The sequence below is a fragment of the Dreissena polymorpha genome, chromosome 6 (assembly GCF_020536995.1).
Source record: "Dreissena polymorpha isolate Duluth1 chromosome 6, UMN_Dpol_1.0, whole genome shotgun sequence".
In the NCBI taxonomy this organism is placed as follows: domain Eukaryota; kingdom Metazoa; phylum Mollusca; class Bivalvia; order Myida; family Dreissenidae; genus Dreissena; species Dreissena polymorpha.
In genome coordinates, this window is record NC_068360.1 from 95,566,796 (window position 1) to 95,587,155 (window position 20,360).

General features: G+C 32.4%; 1 long non-coding RNA gene across 1 annotated transcript; it reads right to left on the minus strand.

The window, feature by feature from the left end:
* Positions 1–17,147: 17,147 nt before the first annotated feature.
* LOC127833564 (uncharacterized) lies at positions 17,148–20,027 on the minus strand. Its single transcript, XR_008027478.1, has 3 exons — positions 19,946–20,027; positions 19,787–19,839; positions 17,148–19,139 (listed from the first exon to the last, which is right to left on the minus strand). It is a non-coding gene; the product is annotated as an uncharacterized LOC127833564 (long non-coding RNA).
* Between the last annotated feature and the right edge of the window lie 333 nt (positions 20,028–20,360).

Sequence of the window (20,360 nt, forward strand, 5' to 3'; positions counted from 1 at the left end):
TGTATTGCCACTGCAAGGGGTGATATATGTACAAAACAAACATGATAATCTATGTTATCGCCATTTACATATGGATAGTGAACAACGGTGAGTATGTTAATAAGTGTTAATTGAACATATTTATACTTATCTAATTTGATTGACACAATAATGATAAACAATGAAAATTTATGAGTAATTCACTTCAAGAAACATTTATAAGTGAAAAATATGTTTAACACATTTTATGCAAGTTGCCGATATACAATGAAAGACAATAGATTCTTAACACTGTATAAAAATGATTTAAGCGATTAACATTGTTTAACAAAAAAACATTGATTTATATAAAACTAGAATAAATCTTTTAAAGAATTGGTGTTATCAATAAGCATCAACGAATTTAGAGATGAATACAATAAGATACGTTTCATGTGAACAGTCTTTCTTTAAGTATTTGATGTACAGACGATAGCTGCACCGTTGGTAAATCCTCACTATTGTTTGCAGATTTCGTTCATACGACACAGTTACGCTAGTTTATATTCTGCATCAAGTACAAGTAAACATAATGGTTTTGGCGTAAACTCGTGTTGAATTTCATTTCATGAATAAACATCGTTTGATTAATTGTTTGAACATTCCGATTCCTCTTTATTATGTATACGTCTACTAAATAGTTAGAAAATAAGTTTTATATGGTTAATACACGCTATCAATTTAGATCATAATATTGGGAAATGCAATACACGTAAAATGTGGTGATGTATGCCAATGCGTGTTGAAAGTTATTAAATTCAACTTTCACATGTGTATAATATGATTACAATACGTGCCACTGTGAAGTTGATTTTTTGTTTAAGGAACATTTTGTTTTTGTGTTAAATTTTCACTACAGTGAGACATATATTTGTATGTATGTAACCTAATGTTATCTTACGTTGTCAACATTAAATTATGTTATCGACAAGAACAAAATATATAATGAATGTCATTCATTTTAATTTGTTGAGAGGTACCACAATGTCATTTTCATAAATTAAAAAATAGATATATTATAATAATAGAGGTCCGCTCTTATTTTTGTTGTGCTAAACCCATTTAAGGACTTTTTAACGGGTATTCCGTTTTCGAAATGCAACGCGTCATTTTTTTCTTATTTACATAATGCTGTTTGTGTTTTTGTTTTTGTTTAAATTGTTTCGAATGAGCGCAATGCAAATTAAAGAAGATTCATACAATTATAGTAAACACCGGTTTAAAAACGAGATATTAAATCTTGACATAACATACTTGTACATTAATATAATTTTCGATGAAAGTAAGCACTCTTTATTTATTCTGGGGTGAATATAAGTAATAATGAATTTGTTGTATTTACATTTCAGATGCAAGCTCATGCCATATATTATTGACCTCGGAATCAAGCCTTGTCGATTTAGAAACTAACGTTACCATTCGGTGGTATGTTTGCAACATACCAGACAATGAATACATTGTTTTTCACAAAACTGGAGTACGCGTAGCTGATTCTGTGTTTTGATTGCCTACAGTAACACACGCTACAATGTACTATCTTAAAATAACTGTAATTGGTACATTTATATCGGACCTATATTTGACAATCATTAGCTTTTCAAATGAATCTATCGGTACATATACATTTTTCATGGCCTTCAACTCAATCAATAAAGTATCAATCAACTTAACTTCCAAGGGTGAGTACATATGAATAAATGATATTATATGACGTATTGACATTTATGGAATATAGTAGCAAATAACAATATAGGTCGTCTAAAGATATGTGTTTTATGGATAACCATTTTAATAAATTTAACCGGCAATTATAGACTCAGTTGATAACAAATGCAAAGCTGTGTTGTTCCCCTTGAGCTTGGCAGATATGCATGCGGGCTCTGCGCAAGTATATGTAATGCTACACCAGCACGTCCTATTTAGTGAATGTGGAATACCACGAAGTTTGTGAACCATGTTATTTATACCAAATACGCCGAGCCGAAAACATGGTTGTTACATCAAACTTAAATGAATGGACAGTATTTATGTGAGCTTTAGAATAGATTATCTATGAAATACACACAACACAGGGTTTTATAGGTGTTTTATCTGTTAATAGTGTACGGGCCTCTGCGACTCGGTACATAGTGTTGTTTGTTCTTTTAATAAATGATCACCTATATCTATATTTGCTGTTTAATTGTTTATAGGAATAACATTTTACTTATAATATAGGTTTCCGCACAGCAATTACGGCGCGTTGATGACGAAATTACTTCTTAATCAGCGATATTGATTAATTCTTGTTATATACCTACTCTAGCCACCACGTGTGTCATAAAATGTTATGATATACACTGTTAAGATAGACCCTAATCTCAACACAATGTGCTTGCAAATTTGAATAGCCCGGGAATCGTTTCGCGGGGGTCATTTGCTTGCCATAGCTAGATGATACAAAATTATTTCAAACTTCATTTGCTGATTTTTATGAAAACACATATTAAAAACTTGAAACAAATACTATTTAGAACTGCCTATCGATTCAATGTTAATATAATGTGACCATTATTTTTATCATTGTTGCGTAGATGTTAATATATTAAGATTATGTTACCAATGCACATTCATATTAAGATATGTACTGTATATGTATTTTTTAGTTAAGGTGACCTATGCATCTTTTCAACCGCCAGTGTCAAAATTTCTGTCTTGAATGATGTAAGCATCAGCTACATTCGCTGTGTGTCATCAGAAGGACGTCCAGCACCCAGCATCATGTGGTACCTTGATAACAGAACGCCTTCTGACTACAGTGATGGTGTGGACCTTACTAAAAATAGCAGCAGTTTAACAGTGGCTGATGTAACGACAAATATGCTTACTATTACACCTAGCAACACATATCACGGAGCGCGGATCTTCTGCTATGCATCAAACGGATACGGATAAATACTATCCAATAGGAAACCGGAATTTGATGTTTTAAGTATGCTGTGGTGATTAACTGCAACATTTTCTCACTAACATCTCTTTTAAATTGATAGTATTTAAAAACCGTGTACTTGTTAACTACAAGCATATTCAAACTGGTTCATTTTAGTTAACGTCCAACATGTATATCACTTTCAATTTGTTCATCTTGAGATTGTGTATAAATATCAGAGCGATAAAAAGTTTTCCATAAAAATGGCATTAAGATGAACATGACAAATCAAATTGTGATATTATCAATATATTTAAATATACGAATACAGTTTTAGAATTCGTTTAAAACATATACATATCGATAGGTTTCCTATATCAAGAAAAGGACAATCATTTACAATACAAGCATCAATACGGCAATTTTCTACAAGACTGTAATTGTTAACACATAACTGTGATAGAAAACCACACTGTGTCTCTAGAATGTAATTCTTCTGGAAATCCAACGCCAAACATTTCATGGATTTTATCAAACGGTTCCGTGATAAACAGAAAAGTGATTGATGTGTGAAATGGGAGCAACGTGAAAACACAGACACGGTCATCTGCAATGCCACAAGTATTATGCAGCCAACAAATCAATCTCCGATAACACAATATAGTTTAACTGGCACGGTGGTCAACATTTTACGTAAGTTTATTTCGTTTTATCCATGTATCATAGTATAACAACACATAATTTAACGCTTAGTTGTAAATACCGTTAACGGGTAGTTTACGCTAGAATTGAATCGGTAGAAGAACTTTGGTCAATTTTTCAGATGAGATATCATTTGGTATTAAAAAAATTATTCCCTCAAAAACTATAGGTACAAGAAGATCATTACCATGGATTATCCAATCAATAAAACGACTAATGAGCAAAAGAGATTAAATTTATTTCAGACTAAAAAACAATGGAGCTCATAAGACCAGAAATATGTTCCTTAATATTAAAAACCTTATCAAACGAAATACCAAAATTGCTTATAATAAATATATCGAGTCTATTTTAGGCATTGAATACTCTTACGTCTAAGAAAACAAATCCAACTTTAATCCGAAAAAACTGTATAGTCTCTTAAAAAACTCCAAACACGACGCTCAAGGTAGTTCTACTTTTTTGACAATGTTTCAGGAAAATCAACTTCAGTGAATCAAGAAAAGGCCAATGTGTTGAACCAACAGTTCCAATCCGTTTTAACACCTATGTCCCCCCCCCCCTAACCATTTCTCAATCATGCCTCTCCTTTTTCAGAAATCTTAATGAAATGTCATCTTCATCTTTCTGAAAATTTCCAACAATGCCAAAGATCACAGTCAGTGTCAATGTGGTGCAGAATTTGCTATCCAATCTTAAACCAGACAAGGCAGGAGGTCCAGACAACATCAAACATCTTGTTCTAAAAGAATTAAGTTCAGAAATTTCTCCAATAATGTCACTCTTTTTTCAGAAATCCTTGGACACCGGAATTCTCCCGAAAGTATGGACATCTACAAATGTAATACCGCTGTTCAAGAAAGGGAACAAAGAAGACCCAGCAAATTACAGACCTATCTCTCTCACCTGTTTTTCATGTAAATCCTTAGAACATATAGTTGCTTCTAATTTTTCAGCTCATTTTAATAAATATAACATACTTAATGACTTACAGCATGGTTTCAGAGAAAATCGTTCCTGCGAAACTCAACTTCTACAACTGATTGATGACCTGGCACGAAATATGACATCTGGAAAACAAACTGATCTAATTTTGATTGATTTCAGCAAAGCGTTCGACAAAGTGAACCATCTTAAACTGCTTTTCAAATTACAGGAACATGGTGTGGATAAAAATACTTTCACATGGATTAAATCATTCCTTATAGGTTGCACTCAACGGGTTGCTCTAGATGGAGAACTATCATCCGAGGTACCAGTGACAACCGGGGTACCAAAAGGGTCTGTGCTTGGTCCGTTACTTTTTATTCTCTATATAAACGAATTACCTAAGTCTATTAGCTTTCAAGTTTGCTTATTTGCAGATGACACTGCCGTATACCTACCAATCAACAATATGCATGACTGCCACACTCTACAAGAAGATCTAGATAAACTAATGAAATGGGAACATCCTTGGGACATGGAACCCAAGTAAATGTCAAATTTAAAACATAACCAGAAATAAATCAAAATTCTCTTTTAATTAAAGGCTCCATGGACAAATATTAGAAACTGTTGACAATGCAAAAATACTCAGGTGTGGACATTCCAAAAGACCTTTCCTGGAACACCCATATAAATAGAATTACAAACAATGCTAATGAATCACTTGGTTTTCTCCGCAGGAACATACAGACGAGAAATTCCAACATTCGCCAGCTCGCACACAAGACCATGGTTAGACCACAGGTTGAATATGCTTCTTCCGTATGGAGCAATCACACATTACAAAATATACAAAAAATTGAAAATGTACAGCGCCGAGAAGTCCGCTGGGTCAAACATAAATATTCCCCATATGACAGTGTCACCTCCATGCAACAGGGACTTGGTTGGCAGACCCTACAAGAAAGACGAAATAACACTACATTAATAATGTTTTTTTCAAAATTGTTCAAGGCTTAGTGGCTGTGCCCCTACCATCAAACATCGAGCGAACAACCAGATTCACTCGTCACATGCATCCCCTCTCCTACAGACAGATCCATACTAATGCAAATTATTATAAGTTGTCATTTTTATCCAAGTGCTATTGTGATGTGGAACAACCTCCCCGCAACTACACTTTTACATCCTGATCTTGGAGTGTTTAAGCAGTCCCTGCCTTCCCCCTCTGCCCCTTGAACTCTGGGAGACATGTTTTTATCACTTTTTTAACCTTAAATCACTTCACCTTTTAATAAATCTAACACACTTTTAACATTATCACTTTTTCACTGTAACACTTTTACCTGCACTGACTGCGCACCTGTCGATAATACCCGAAAGGGGAGTTGGACAGTATATATAGATAGATAGATATAATTGAAAAGAGGCATACGTGTGTGTTTAGAAATAATCACTCAGTAATAATTTGAAAGTATTGGTTATGTATTAGATTTACCTCAAGTTATTGTGGCATTGCTAATATTATTACCATACTATTCGGTTAGAGAATTCTGAGTTATTTATTTTAATAAGATAATACATGCGGTTGCATTGGTATTTTTACCTCAGTTTTATAAGAGGTTTATAACCAGAAAAATATGAAAACTTAAAACAAAATAAGTAATTTGTATCGATATGAGTGTTTGTTGGCCTAAATCAAACTTGTTGTTTAGCATGTTTTAATTGTACTATGCTTCTTATGTTAAGAAATGTTATTGTTCGAATGTCGATTGATCCAATGTAATATAAAACAACTAGCATTCATAAACGTAGAAAATAATTATTTCCTTCGTATCGTTATGAAATAATGCGGATGTTATTTAGAGGACAATAACGTCTAAGCTTTCCATGTCAAGCTCAATATATTACAAAATGATAACTTAATAGCCTGTTTTATAATAATAATACAACCTCCCTTTTTAAGGAATTGATACGATGTTATCGCTTTTCCTGTGCATTCTAACATAAATAAATATTTAATAATGCGTTTGATGTAACGTCAAGAGCAATTAATATAGAATACTAGGTTAGCGTTGAATAAGACAAAGTTTATTCATCAAAGAAAATATCCTTACGTTTACTTACATCCATAAGCAAAACAAATCGAATATACTACGGAACCAAAATACACACCCATCAGTATGCTTTACACACACACTATTACATCCTTTGATCCAAATAAGCACGAACATTCTGAAAATCAATAACACGAATAAGCTAGATCTACATGTAGATCTAAATCCTTCGTATCACCGGTTCCATCCGAAATAAGTAGTCCATAGAATATGCACTTTTTTATAATAACATCAACGATACGTTAACACGAAAACAAATGCGTGTCTTCAATGTTTTATTCCCAGACATCGCATACTTCTAGTATTACTAGTTACGTGTACACCAACAGATGACATCACAAAAATGACGCAATAAGTATGTCATTTTATGACGCCATTAATCAGCTGATTCATTATACGGATGGCGTAAACTTTTGTCCAAAGACTAGATATAAAGGTTGAAGATCGAATAATTTTAAAGCTAAGTTTTCTCGACTCTAGAGATTTTTTATGAAAACTCATGCAGTGGTATAATAAAAAGTAGTTCGTGCACGTGACAGGCATATTCAACAAGGTGGGAGACAAGCTAGTTTATTCCATTATGTGTTATACCGTCAATGCCCTTTTAAAAATGGGATACAAGACAATGCTTAATATTTGTTAAAACCTGTTTGTTGTTTGTTCCTTTTAGTATTTTGTATGTAATAAATAATGGTAGCAAATTGTATTGTATAGTACTTGTATCTACCGAAAATGGTTACACTTGTTAATAAGAGGTAAAACCAACCGTTTAAAGATATGAACATCTTCTGTCCAAAATTAACAAATGTATCACGCACCTTTGTATCAGACAGATATAAGCGTGGTTTTATTATAAAACTAAAATAGTTCGATGTCGTCCGATAATCTTGCTTACTTCAATAGGCTGATAAACATACGGTCGAAATTCAGAGGAATTCAATGGTTAAGTGGGCATAAATTAAGTTGTTTTTAATTAAAAAAACACAGAAATATGATAATTATGTAATAAGAATCTATCCTAACCGACATGAAAACAAACGCTACCCGCGTCTAATTAAAACAATTAACGTGTCCATTAATCGTGCGCGCTTTTAAAAATCAGTGAGTAATTGTGTTCACTAGCAAAACCTCATCAGTTTCGAAATATAAATGACAATGCAGACTTTTTTCATCAATAAAGACCTGTACTTCGGAATGTATTCAGTGTCGATTAAGATTTCATGTTATTTTGACTATTAAAAAGCCTGTTTTTAAAATGTTGTTTTATAAGCGAAACATAGTCACGAAAATATTGTTTTCGAATGGAAACGAACTTTCGTTCGATGTGATTTTTGTATGTACAAAATATGTGAACTTTGCACATGCCGGTCATTTCGATTGGCGATGAAACGGTTCAACTTCGTCAGTTAATGATCTCTTTCATTTGCGGTCAGAATTAATTGAACACCCAACTTTTATCAGATTATAATATAAATGTAATTAAGTGCATATTATTGCATAATAAATAGTAATACAAGACGTTCATAAGGCATTGAAGTATACATTCGGTAAATGAAAATATATACAAGTTTATTTTCAATTGTAAATTGTTTTAGTAAATCGTCAATTCAAAGCGTATGTTTATGTTAGTTTACAGGAATTGTCATTCTCAGAATTAACAAACAGTGTGAACTGCAAAATACCGTAAACGATTGTACTCTTATTTAAAATTGTATAATAACGGTATGTTACATATGGCGATAGAAAATTTCGTTTGCTTAAATAAGAAACTAAATAATGTTTCAACAATGTTTGCCAGTAATGCACACAATAAATCAGCCCCGCACCGGGATAAACTGCAATAAATGAAATAATGTGCATAACCATCATAGTTCGTTTTATAAGAGCAAGTTACATGTTTCATATTTAAATCCATTGTGACAGCAGTATTTATATATTTCAATTTTTAAATTAACACCAGACGTTTGATATCTGGTAAGATAAAAACTTACTTATACACCTCAAATTGCTCTGCATGTCTACGAAGTTTCATGATATGTCTTGTGTAATGTTCGAGTGTTTTCAGTAGTTTATGTAATATTTTTTTTAAACGGTCAACTGACATGAGTTTACTGGATACATATAAGGGGCTGTAACTATGCTGTTTCCACTTTAAATATTACTTATAACGTTTGTGATTATATCTTTTCAAGTTGGTTTAGTGTTTGCAGACGGAGGGAGGAAAAGTTTAAGAAATGTTAATACAGACAGAATGCAAAGCTAGAGCAAAGTATGTGCATCAAGTTTCATTATCATATCATATATACGTTTCGTATTTTTGTATATTAAGGTTTGGTCTATTGTTTATCTGACCTCTGATGAATGCCTTTTGTAAACAACGCAGGATCAAGACAGACAGACTTTTGAAAAGTTAGCATACGTATGTAGTCCTTTTCAGGAAGGAAGCATTGAAGGAGGGAAGATCACATACCTTATTAACTCATTATTAACTCTGCTCCTGATACGAACATGTCCGTAAAAACATGTGTAATGAGATACGAATTATGCTTTCTTTATCTTAAACTATCAATGTGATGAGACGTTTTATGATTATCGATATTAAAGTTAATATAAGCTGATAACCATAAGATATTCTTAACACACTCTAAATGGTGCTCTGTACTTACAGATCCACCGTCAATCCCAAAGTGTGCAATCGGAAATTACTGAATCAAGTTTATTACTATACGGGCAGTTAAAAATGAGCCATTAACAATTAATTGCAACAGCAAGAGCAACCCTCCTCCCACGAGCTATACATGGACACTGCCTGCGGGTATGAAACAGTATGGACAAACACTCGCCATACCACAAGTAGTGTCTACAATTACACTCTGGATGTCAACAATGCCATAAACGCAACTTTCGAACCGCATGTGCTTGCTGGAAATGCCAATATCATCTTAACACTTCACGTATTATGTAAGTTAAAAACATATATCATCTTAATAGCAATAATTTACAATTCGTAGAAATTGTAATTGTTCGATAATACTATGAACTAAGAGAATGTACATGAATCCGTCAAGTCTTAAGATAAATCAACGTCTAAGACAGAGTTATTTCATTCTGAACTAGAGCCGTAAAAATATAACGGTGTCGAAATGCGCTGTGCAATAATACATTTCAGATCCAGTGAGTATACGGTCTATTGCGAATACAACCGTTTTGTTGAACCACATTATTATAAAATGAACTGCATATCATGAGTGTAGACCATAGTCGGAAACATTTTATGAATCAAAAGATTTTGTGCAGTTTTGTCAAATATAAAGCTACTAAGAATTAAATTATTAAATGGATGCAGTTTATCCTATTTTGACTATATCGAGAACATTTGACACTATAACACAGATTATTAATTATGAAAATAATCCACGTCTTATAACATTTAATTGGTTTCTGCATTTAATATTTTTACAGATGCTCGGAGGTGCTGAATTGCCGTAAACAATTTGAATACATTTATAAATATGTTTAATGATGAATAATATTATTTATTGAATGAGTTGATGTGACAGTGTCAAAATAGTTGCACTCAATATGTATGTTTTGTCTCTTTGTGTCTCACTTTGAGTGAATTAGCTACCGATATTAAAATACCGACAATATTTTGAAACTGTCTGGTTATCAAAACTAAAGACATGCCAAGTGATTTGAGTTAGCACGAGGCTACAACACAACAACGCCGAATATAAGTACCAACTTATAATATGTGTGCATTTAATAAGATCACGAAGCCAGTCCATCTGTCGGGGCTGCAGTGGGAGGTACTGTAGGCGGGGCTTTTGTAATAGCCATGTTAGTGGTTCTTTGGAAATGTAGGAACAATTTTAAACGTAAATAAGAATCTGAATTACAATATATATATTATTGTATCGAATAATAAAATTTCACAATCAATGCGAATATATCGGCTAAATAGTAGGCAAAATTATTCAATAAAATATGACAAACTCAGTTGGGTTACTCAGTATTTCAACCCTCAATCTTATGTACCATCCTATTGAGCACTGATGAAATGCTGTGATAAAAGTGTGGACCAATCAAATGCTGATATTGAACAATTTTACTCATCAATCGCCTGCATAAATGTATCAGATAATTATAATATTAATAAATTATTTAGAGAGTCCAATCATCTTTAAATTAAACATGTTCAGTATTGAATTAACTAAATAAAGTTTAAGTAATACATGTGATCACGTTTTATATAATGTTCTAAGCACTGTGTGTCCATCGAAATAAGTGTACACTTTCATTTGCTTTCAGGATATCTTGACGCTGGTGTTCATAATGATGACTTACTCAAAGGACAGTATGTAGATGTTTTTTTGTTTTTATTTTGCTCTAGTATTGAACTCATACTACGCTTGCTGTTAATTATTTTCCAGAATTGCACATTTGATTGTAAGCAATGATAAGAATCATGATATTGTTAGCTCTAGTAAAAACGTCTCAGCTGTCAATACAAGCACCGAATATGAAGAGTACAGAGTCTTCAGAATTGTATTAATACTTCGCCTCTTGTTATTAATTTCTAGAATTGTATACTTGAGTGTAAGCAATAATACAAATCATGATATTTTTTTGCTCCATGACAAACGTCTCAGCTGTCAACATCAGCTCTGAATATGAAGAGTATAGAGTCGGTATGTTTGTATGTTTGTGAATAAGTTAATAGATGTTATTTATGGTCTTAAAATATGTATGCGGTGATAAAACCGGCAATTTTTTAATGTTTATGAAAATTCAACCATGTAATGAATTTTTGCAATATGTTATGAAGGGAAAAAAATAATCATTAGGATATTTTCAACTTTAAACATGTTCTAATGCGATCAATTATACTGATCATTCTATTCGAAGCTTAATCGATTTCACATACAGAGCAAAAATTAACATTTAACGTGACAGAACATATAACGATTACTGAAATGCAGTCAGCGCCTTTTAACAACGTAAAGCTTAAGGACTATCGGAACAGCTGAAGTCAATTTATGTAATATTTTATTTCAGAATCCCATCACATAAACCAGTACGAGACACCAGTACGAGACACTGGCTGAAACTTCGTTTCATCAGTATTCGGTACTATCAAGTGGCGGCACAGAGGGGAATAGTGTTCTTAACCGTTTATCTGAAGCGTCAGATAATGAGTGTGCAGTGAGGAGAGAAGACAAATTCTACGTAAATTTAGAATTGTCGAAAACTGAAAATTAAACAAAGTTATTTATTTTTCTCGCAATGGTAAAATTATCAAAAAACTTGCAGGTATACTATGAAGTGCTTGTTACATACGCGACCATGGAAAATGCGTATTGGCATGGGTGTAGATTGTTGATATTTAAATATTGTTAAAGTGTACTATTACATTAAAAAACATACAAATATTGGTCAGATGCAAACTGTTATATTATAATTGAAAAATTGGACTTCAGTCTTTTCATACCAATACACTTTGTTTGCCATTTTTCTGAAAAAAATATATGTGTACAAAATTGCATTTGCTTGCATATAGTGTGTCTGGTCATTTATGAAATCAAATTTATATTAAACTTGATATTCAAATAATATATTCACACGTGTGTGTTTGTAGTGCAATAAAGTGTATTTGTGTTACATAAATTGAATACAATTATAATATACCATTAAAACAAATCTTCTTTTGCATTGGGCATCTATTTAGCTTGTTCGGTGTAGATCCTGGAATGTAACCACACATTATTATCAAAACGTTTAGCTTTATCTAAAAAATTAATCCACCTTGTCATAATTTATTTTAAGCATGATGCCCATGCGGTTTCGAACACTAAACGGGTAAATGACATTTTATAAAGATCAGTATCATGACTTTGAAATAATTTACTTCAATGCTTGTAAACATGGATGATGAAAGGCAAATCATAACAATTAACGCTGTTTTGGCTCTTTGGCGTGCTTTACAAAGAGATTTTATATATTCATTGTAATAATCCGTGGGGGTATTGTAATTCTTCTAATGCATACTAAGATGTTAAGATACAACTGTATAAATTCCTAAGATAATAACAGGAATAAATCTACCGACAGTGAAGCAAATAATACCACTATGCACATATCTTCGAACTCTGCAGATCCATTAACATCTGCAGTTTTGTTTTATCTACGTAGAGATGTTCTCAATTGAAACAAGACAATAAGTCAGAGGACGACACATATATATTCTGCTTTGTTAATATAGATTTGAGAACTCAAACTAACAGTGTGTATGTTTAACATCGACTGAGCCACACATCACGATTGTATATTAATACAGACATTCGGTCACTTTCCTTAATTATTAAATTTTAAGTTTTAAAAGCATGTGTTTCTTCTACAAAAACGCAAGTATTCAATAAACTATGTAGCTGATAAGAAGTCAAATAAGAGGTTATTTAGTTGTTATACACATGGGCGTTATTGATAAACATGAACTTGCCTCTTGGTGCATGCTTCCGCCAATACCTGTTTTTGTTAATAAAAAAAAGATAAACACTATAAGGCCAATACATTTCACCGAGATATATATTTCTTCACTATTCCGATACGGTAAATAATAGTGTCGTATTTACTATAGCTAGGTCGGAATCCTGCATGTGATTTGTATATTTATGCTTATTCATCAGACCAAAGAGTTAGCATACCATTTTTTTCTTTTTTCATTCAAATGCTATGTAGACTGTTTGAAACATATAGTAAATCGGGTCCGTTTCGCTAATTGTTTAGAGAATATTTGTATTATGCCGTCGCAACATTCGAAAGGAAAAGAAGCGTGATGTGTCGATACATTTCCACGCATGTACCGCCTGTGCCAGTTGCACTCGCATTTCACATAGTTTAAAGTTCATTTGCAATAAAATATTCTGCCGAAAAATATCATTATTTACATTTTTTTTTGCATTAAGTTAAATGTGTTTGCATTTCCTGTCTCCGGCGAGATGTCTGAAAACACAATTTTAAAATAATCTCACCAGTCACTGCAGATATTTCATTAGAAACATCATGGAGCCTATTTAATGCTTTGCCAAAATGCTTTTGCGTTCGTTCATTTTCCACTATTAGCATTACGCTATGACATTCGTAGTGATAGGCATTTTGCACGTTATGATTTATGTTAAGGTATGTGTTCTCTAATACATTCTTCGCTTGCATAATAATGGGTCAGACGACACCGTCTTTATTTGTGTTTTTTATGACCATCATTATCTCACCATTCTGGTTTCTCGAGCTGGCGATTTGTATATGAACCTTTCAGCGGAGGAACTTTATCAAAGTTTCATGAAGATATCAGCGCTTTGAGACAATGACACGAACTAATAATAACTTACATCGTTTTTAATGAAGCTACCTCAGAAATGTGTTGACTACTGTTTTGAAAATGTTAAACAAATTCTCGTTTGGAGATTGTCGCCACTTGTAATTGTCAAATTAGTTGACGTATTCGTATTGGCTGCTCTTCGGCTACTCTCGCGAAAAACCTAAATGTCAGATTGCAAACAATAGGGAAGTGATCTGAGGTAACAAAATGATCGACGTCAAAGTCGGTTCGCGCAAGAAACAGACACCTAGAATTCTAATGCTACTATAAGCGATTCATGATATATGTCCATGTATATCGCTACTTCAATCATGCAACATGTGGACACTTGTGATGCAATATTTCCCTATTATTAAATGGAGTAATGTCCATCGTCTCTATAGGAATTAGACATACAAAAACGACCTTATTCTGAAATCATTGTTGTTATACTTATATTACAGGTTATCTTCTTCAAATATTTAATCGAAATCACTCGTCCTCAAATGTAGATCACCACTTATCAGAAACAGAACGTCGACTTAATCATTGTTCGACTGTTCCTCTTGTGTATATGGATTATTTTAAGATGAAGCATACATGTGAACATTCAGTGAATGATCAATCGATACATTGCACAATAGCGTCTTCAAGTTATTACACATGTATATACGGTTTACTGCACAAGCATGGGAGATCTGCATAGTTTGCAAAGCCCAAAAACATAAAAGTTTTCGTAACATCTACCTTGTGAACATTCTAGAGGCCCATTTATTGTTGAATCGTTATGAATTTTGGTCAAAATATGTGTCACTTAGATGATGATATCTTGGCCAAGTTCAAAACAGGGTAAGTGGTGCACGAAAATGCCACAAGGTTACCTAAAAAAGCTTCTAAGCACTAGAAAAGTCATATTTATAATCCAATGTTCTTGCACATGTGTTATAAAAATGATTCTTATGGTATACCAGCTTAGTTTGAAAATGGTTCCGGATTGTTGAAAAAAAAATGACCGCCAGGGGGCTGGGCAGGTTTCTATAAAAATGAAAATGTGTGAACTCTCTAGTAGTCACATGCGTAGTTTAATCTTCATGATACATGGTAAGAACATTTGTCCTAATCATATATCGGCCGACTCTGAAACTGGGCCATGTGAGGTCAAAGACATAGGTGACAATGTCAATTAAAAAAAAAAGTTCAGCACTCTAGAAGTCACATTTTTATTCAAATATGTGTGAAACTGTGTTTTGTTATCTCGGCGAACCCAGTTCGTTGAAAAACATTTTCGAGATTATTACAATCGTTGAACAGATACTATGATATCGTGATATTGAAGTTGTTTTTGATGATGATGATGATGATGATGATGATGATGATGATGATGATGATGATGATGATGATGATGATGATGATGATGATGATGATGATGATGATGATGATGATGATGATGATGATGATGATGATGATGATGGTGATGATGATGATGATGATGATGATGATGATGATGATGATGATGATGATGATGATGATGATGATGATGACGATGATGATGATGATGATGATGATGATGATGGTGGATATGATGATGATGATGATGATGGATATGACGATGATTATGATGAGGAGGAGGAAGTGGAAGAAAAGGAGTATGAGGACGACGACGACGACAAACATTACATTGTAAGAAAACCATTAAATAATCAATCACTTTTTGATGTGAATCTTATATGACCTTTAATCAAATATACATGGTATGTCAAGAGCGTTAATGATAATCTATCCATTTGATCTATAAATGACTCAAAGGTTACCTATTGAACTGCGCAAAGTGTAAACAGCCTGATTTTGTTACAACCAGCTACTATCTTACTCGGTTGTTATAGTAGATTTGTCTCCCATTAATTAATATAATGTGTAAATATGTATATATGCGTTCGGTGTTGGAGATATTTTAAAAAATCAAAAGTTTTTATAACAGAGCTATTAATTATGTTGATGACACTCCTGAAAGATCTTTGTTACTCTAAGTTTGTTCGACAGCAAACATCATTGAGTAATATTGCTAATTTAATAGTTTAAATACTAAACGTTTGTTTTTAATATTCAATTTAAGATCATATTTTGACCTTGGCGTTTTCATTTTCTGTCTGAATAGAAGCATTGTATTAAAGTTGTTTAAAACTCGCTTTCGGTTTGTTATTAATTCTTAGGTAAGTACGAGGTTCGACTAGCGCTCAACCAGTGGAAAACACCGATGCTTTCTAATGAGTAACATGGTATTTTGCAGTGCTCTAAATGCATATTAGGTATAATATTAGAGATACGCCTAAAATAAATTTATAAGAAGATTTTCCAATAGCAACGAGATAATGGTGACACTAGTAATATCTTTAATATTGATGCTGTAATATTAGTAGACACTTGCTACTTTAGTTCACGGAATGTATAAAATATGATGTTCCGTCATGAAGTTGTGTTGTGTTTTTAATTCCCTTCATATGCAACATATTTTCATATTTTTGTTATGTTAATTCCTGACAATTTATTACACATTTTCGCAATTGTAAACATATATATTTGCTATAAACGTTTGTTAACGGTAGCTTGTCAAATAAATTTTCACAGAATATACCGGTTATTAGAATACACGCTTTTTGGTGCAAAAATGGAAAACGCGGTGCATTAAGTCTTCAACGGAATAAAAGTTCGTCAGGAGTCGAACCTCTATTGGAACTTCCTTTGTATATTTGTATACTTCAAAGTCACATAAATATGAATAATATGCCTTATCTGTTATGCAGCCTGGTGCTAAATAATCGTATTGGTTGTTATTAATGACTGTGCTGACGACCGACAATGGACACATATATACTGGCATTGTAATAATTTCATTCATTTGATGATAATTCTAATCTATTTAATTAAATTGTGTCATTCGTATTTTTGATTGTATATTGGTCAATATCATTCATAATTCATTTATAAGGGATTGTCGATTTCATTGCACTAAATATGCACCAAGATCTCTGCAAAAAAAAAAGCAATTGAAGCTGATTTAGATATGTCAACGAGGATTGGAGGTAGGCATCGACAGAAAAAGGTGTTGTTTTTTAATAAGTAATGCGTACTAAATGTATAGTTATAAAGCGTACTCACAATACTTAAATGGAATAATGATTGTTTTTTATGTAACTGCCCCCACTGTCATATGATAGAATAAACACTTTGAAACCCAAAAACAAAACACAATAGTTCATTAGATATTGAACGGATATTGTGAAGACGTACTAACTAATTGACAGACACAACATATACAGTTTCCCAGAAGGAAGCATAATGATCGTGAAACATAACATTGATTAGCAAAAAAGGAATGGTCTTGATTTAAGGTGTCATTAAAACATAATTAAAGTTGTTTTTTAACTCGATAAAGGGATCCCAAACCTCACACTAAGCCCAGAATTAAAACTGATATGATGATACAGCTGTAACATTTTTTTTAAATCTTCGTATACTTCATTCTTACTTAATATGACAAACGTAACATTTATTTATGTATTCTGGTTATACAAAATTACATTTTGAAAACATTAAACCATTAACATAACACACTACAAGTGCTGGAATATAAGAGCCCAACTCGAACACTTACCCGTGTTTAAGGCATAAAAGAGGCTCAATGTCATCCCCAAAAAATACATATTCAGCGTATTTTATATAATAATCTTCCGCAGTTGATGACCTAATAAATTATCGAAATATTGGTCTTGGTGTCTTATATTATTCAATCAAAGGTTTAAGTGATTGCCCATGAGATGTTCGGGACGACTTAATAGAGTAACATAATGCTGCTGATGTTGACATACATACATGTTCATAAAGACAAAGAGTTCAAAAGATGATCAAACACTCAATCGTTAAACCATGTTTCAAAATTACATACAAAAACATGCAAAACAAATATTGAGCATTAAATGAATACAATGACATTTGGACTAATATTATTTTACATGGTTCAAATGTTTTCATCGCAACATTGTCACTGATGCTTGAATAGTTTCCAAACACTAACTGCACGTTGAACGTTAAATTTTGTTTCACTTTATGTATCTGTAGTGAATGGATAGAAACTGGTTATCTCACTAAAGGAATACTCCCTCGTAAAAATACTATATACATGATTTGTGTAACAACTTTTGTATATGCTGAACATGCACATGAGTAAAAACACATTACATTATCTACACATTACACGTTTAACAAACACATGCATTAATAATGCTCTAAGAACGATCTTATATTTAAGATATGATTCAAATGGTGTTAAATTGATTTAATTAACCATAGATGTAGTAATATCTTTGAAATACTGTAGATCATGAAAGACATATCGTTCGTGTTAATTCTTATAGTTTTATGAAAATAATGGCTTAACTATATCAATATCATTAGTGTATAAATATATATGAGTTGCATCCCTTTAATTGGTAAACGCTCGTATTATTGTAACGGATTTTCGTCATACTTATGTTAACTATACGCAATTAAATACTTAATTTTCTTTTACTGTTATATTCACTTGTTTCGTTAAAGATTCCACTTAAAATCGTAAACTTATTTTTTTTTCATATTTGTAAGAATAAAGTAGTTAATACATCAACGAAAACGTTTGGATAATAACAAGCGTTGATTTGTTGAAAGTATATGCTTATGGTCAAGTAAATTGATTTATATATGTTTCAATATTAAGAAACAAATGTTAAACAATATAAATTCAAATATTGACTGTATAAATTCTATGCACATTCTACACATACTTACAATCATTAAACATTCTAATCAAACAACTTTCACTTTGTGAATAGTTTAATTTGCGCTATAAATATTGTTGATGTGATCATTCTAGTTACCAAATGAAACGATATGTATGTTTCTGATTATTACACATTTACATACGCGTTTTGCTGATTCAAACTTGCACAATCAGTTTCAGTACCTTGAGTTACACGGTTCGTAACACTATAATCCTGTTTGCCGCCAGGTGATAATACCGAATATTCATGAAACGAAGTTTCCGCGAGTGTCTCGTACTGGTTTGTTTGCTGAGATTCTGAAATAGAACAATTGTTTGAAGTCATGTCATATTGTTTCGCTTTCCTTTAAACGTCGAAACCCCAAAATGATTGATATTTAATGTTCCAATTCGCATTGTTTAATGTTGTATTGCATGTATTCTCACGTAATTGATGACAATGGGCATTGAATTCAATGGACACTAGACTAAAGTAACTTATTTTCATTTTATAATTCATTTGAAATCTAATATTTTATTTAGCTGACTAAGATCATTTTTGATATAGAGTTCTTGCCATATTTTATACAGCGGCAACATTTTCGTAAATAATACAGTCATCATTCCGCTAGTCAAACGAAATAAAAGAAACATTGAACAAATAGTTCGACACTGCATTTATGTTCATTTCTTCCTTTGCATTAAATGATTACACTATGTTACATACTAATAACACGATATGTATGTAGCATATAGAGCACAATAAGCATTTTTAAGCCTGCTATCTAAATATTATTGTCTGAGGTTTTTGTATATGTCTTGTTACTGTTTCATCGTGCATGTATTATAGATTATAGATTATATATATTATCATTAGTTATTAAACTTAACAACATTGTGGTATTTTCAATATTAATATAAATACAAGCATACAATGATACGCATTTGAATATCCATGATCATACCGACTCGGTAGGCTTCATATTCGGAACTGGTATTGGCAGCAAGGACATCGGCTCTGGAGCAAGAGATGGCATATTTCGTATTTTGGTTATTTTCCGCAGAAAAACTTACAACAAAACAACACAGTAAAATGTTAATGAGGCAAAAAAAAGGTAACATACTGTCTATTGAACAAGTCATCGTACTGGGTACCTTCACCAGGTTTACCTGAAAATGTTCAACGAAATGTATACTAAGTATATTACTCAGATGATGCTTATAAACATTTTAATGCAACTTTGCATTACAATGAATTAATTACAATATTGTATTGAAAATTCAAATCTGTCACATGGATCTGCTAATTGTATGGCTATTGAGGCATTCTCGACTCCAAACTGTGAAAATGACGTTAAAGTCCATGTTTAGGCCAACCTTTTTTATAATCTGTTAAACGAGAACGTTGATTTCAAATTTATGTCAGGGGAAATTCCTACCAATAATATATAAAAGTATTCAACTCATTGTGGCCATACACAATTTGTAAAGACTGCCTTTTTAATTTGTTAACATTATGTAGTTTTCATAGTCAATCAT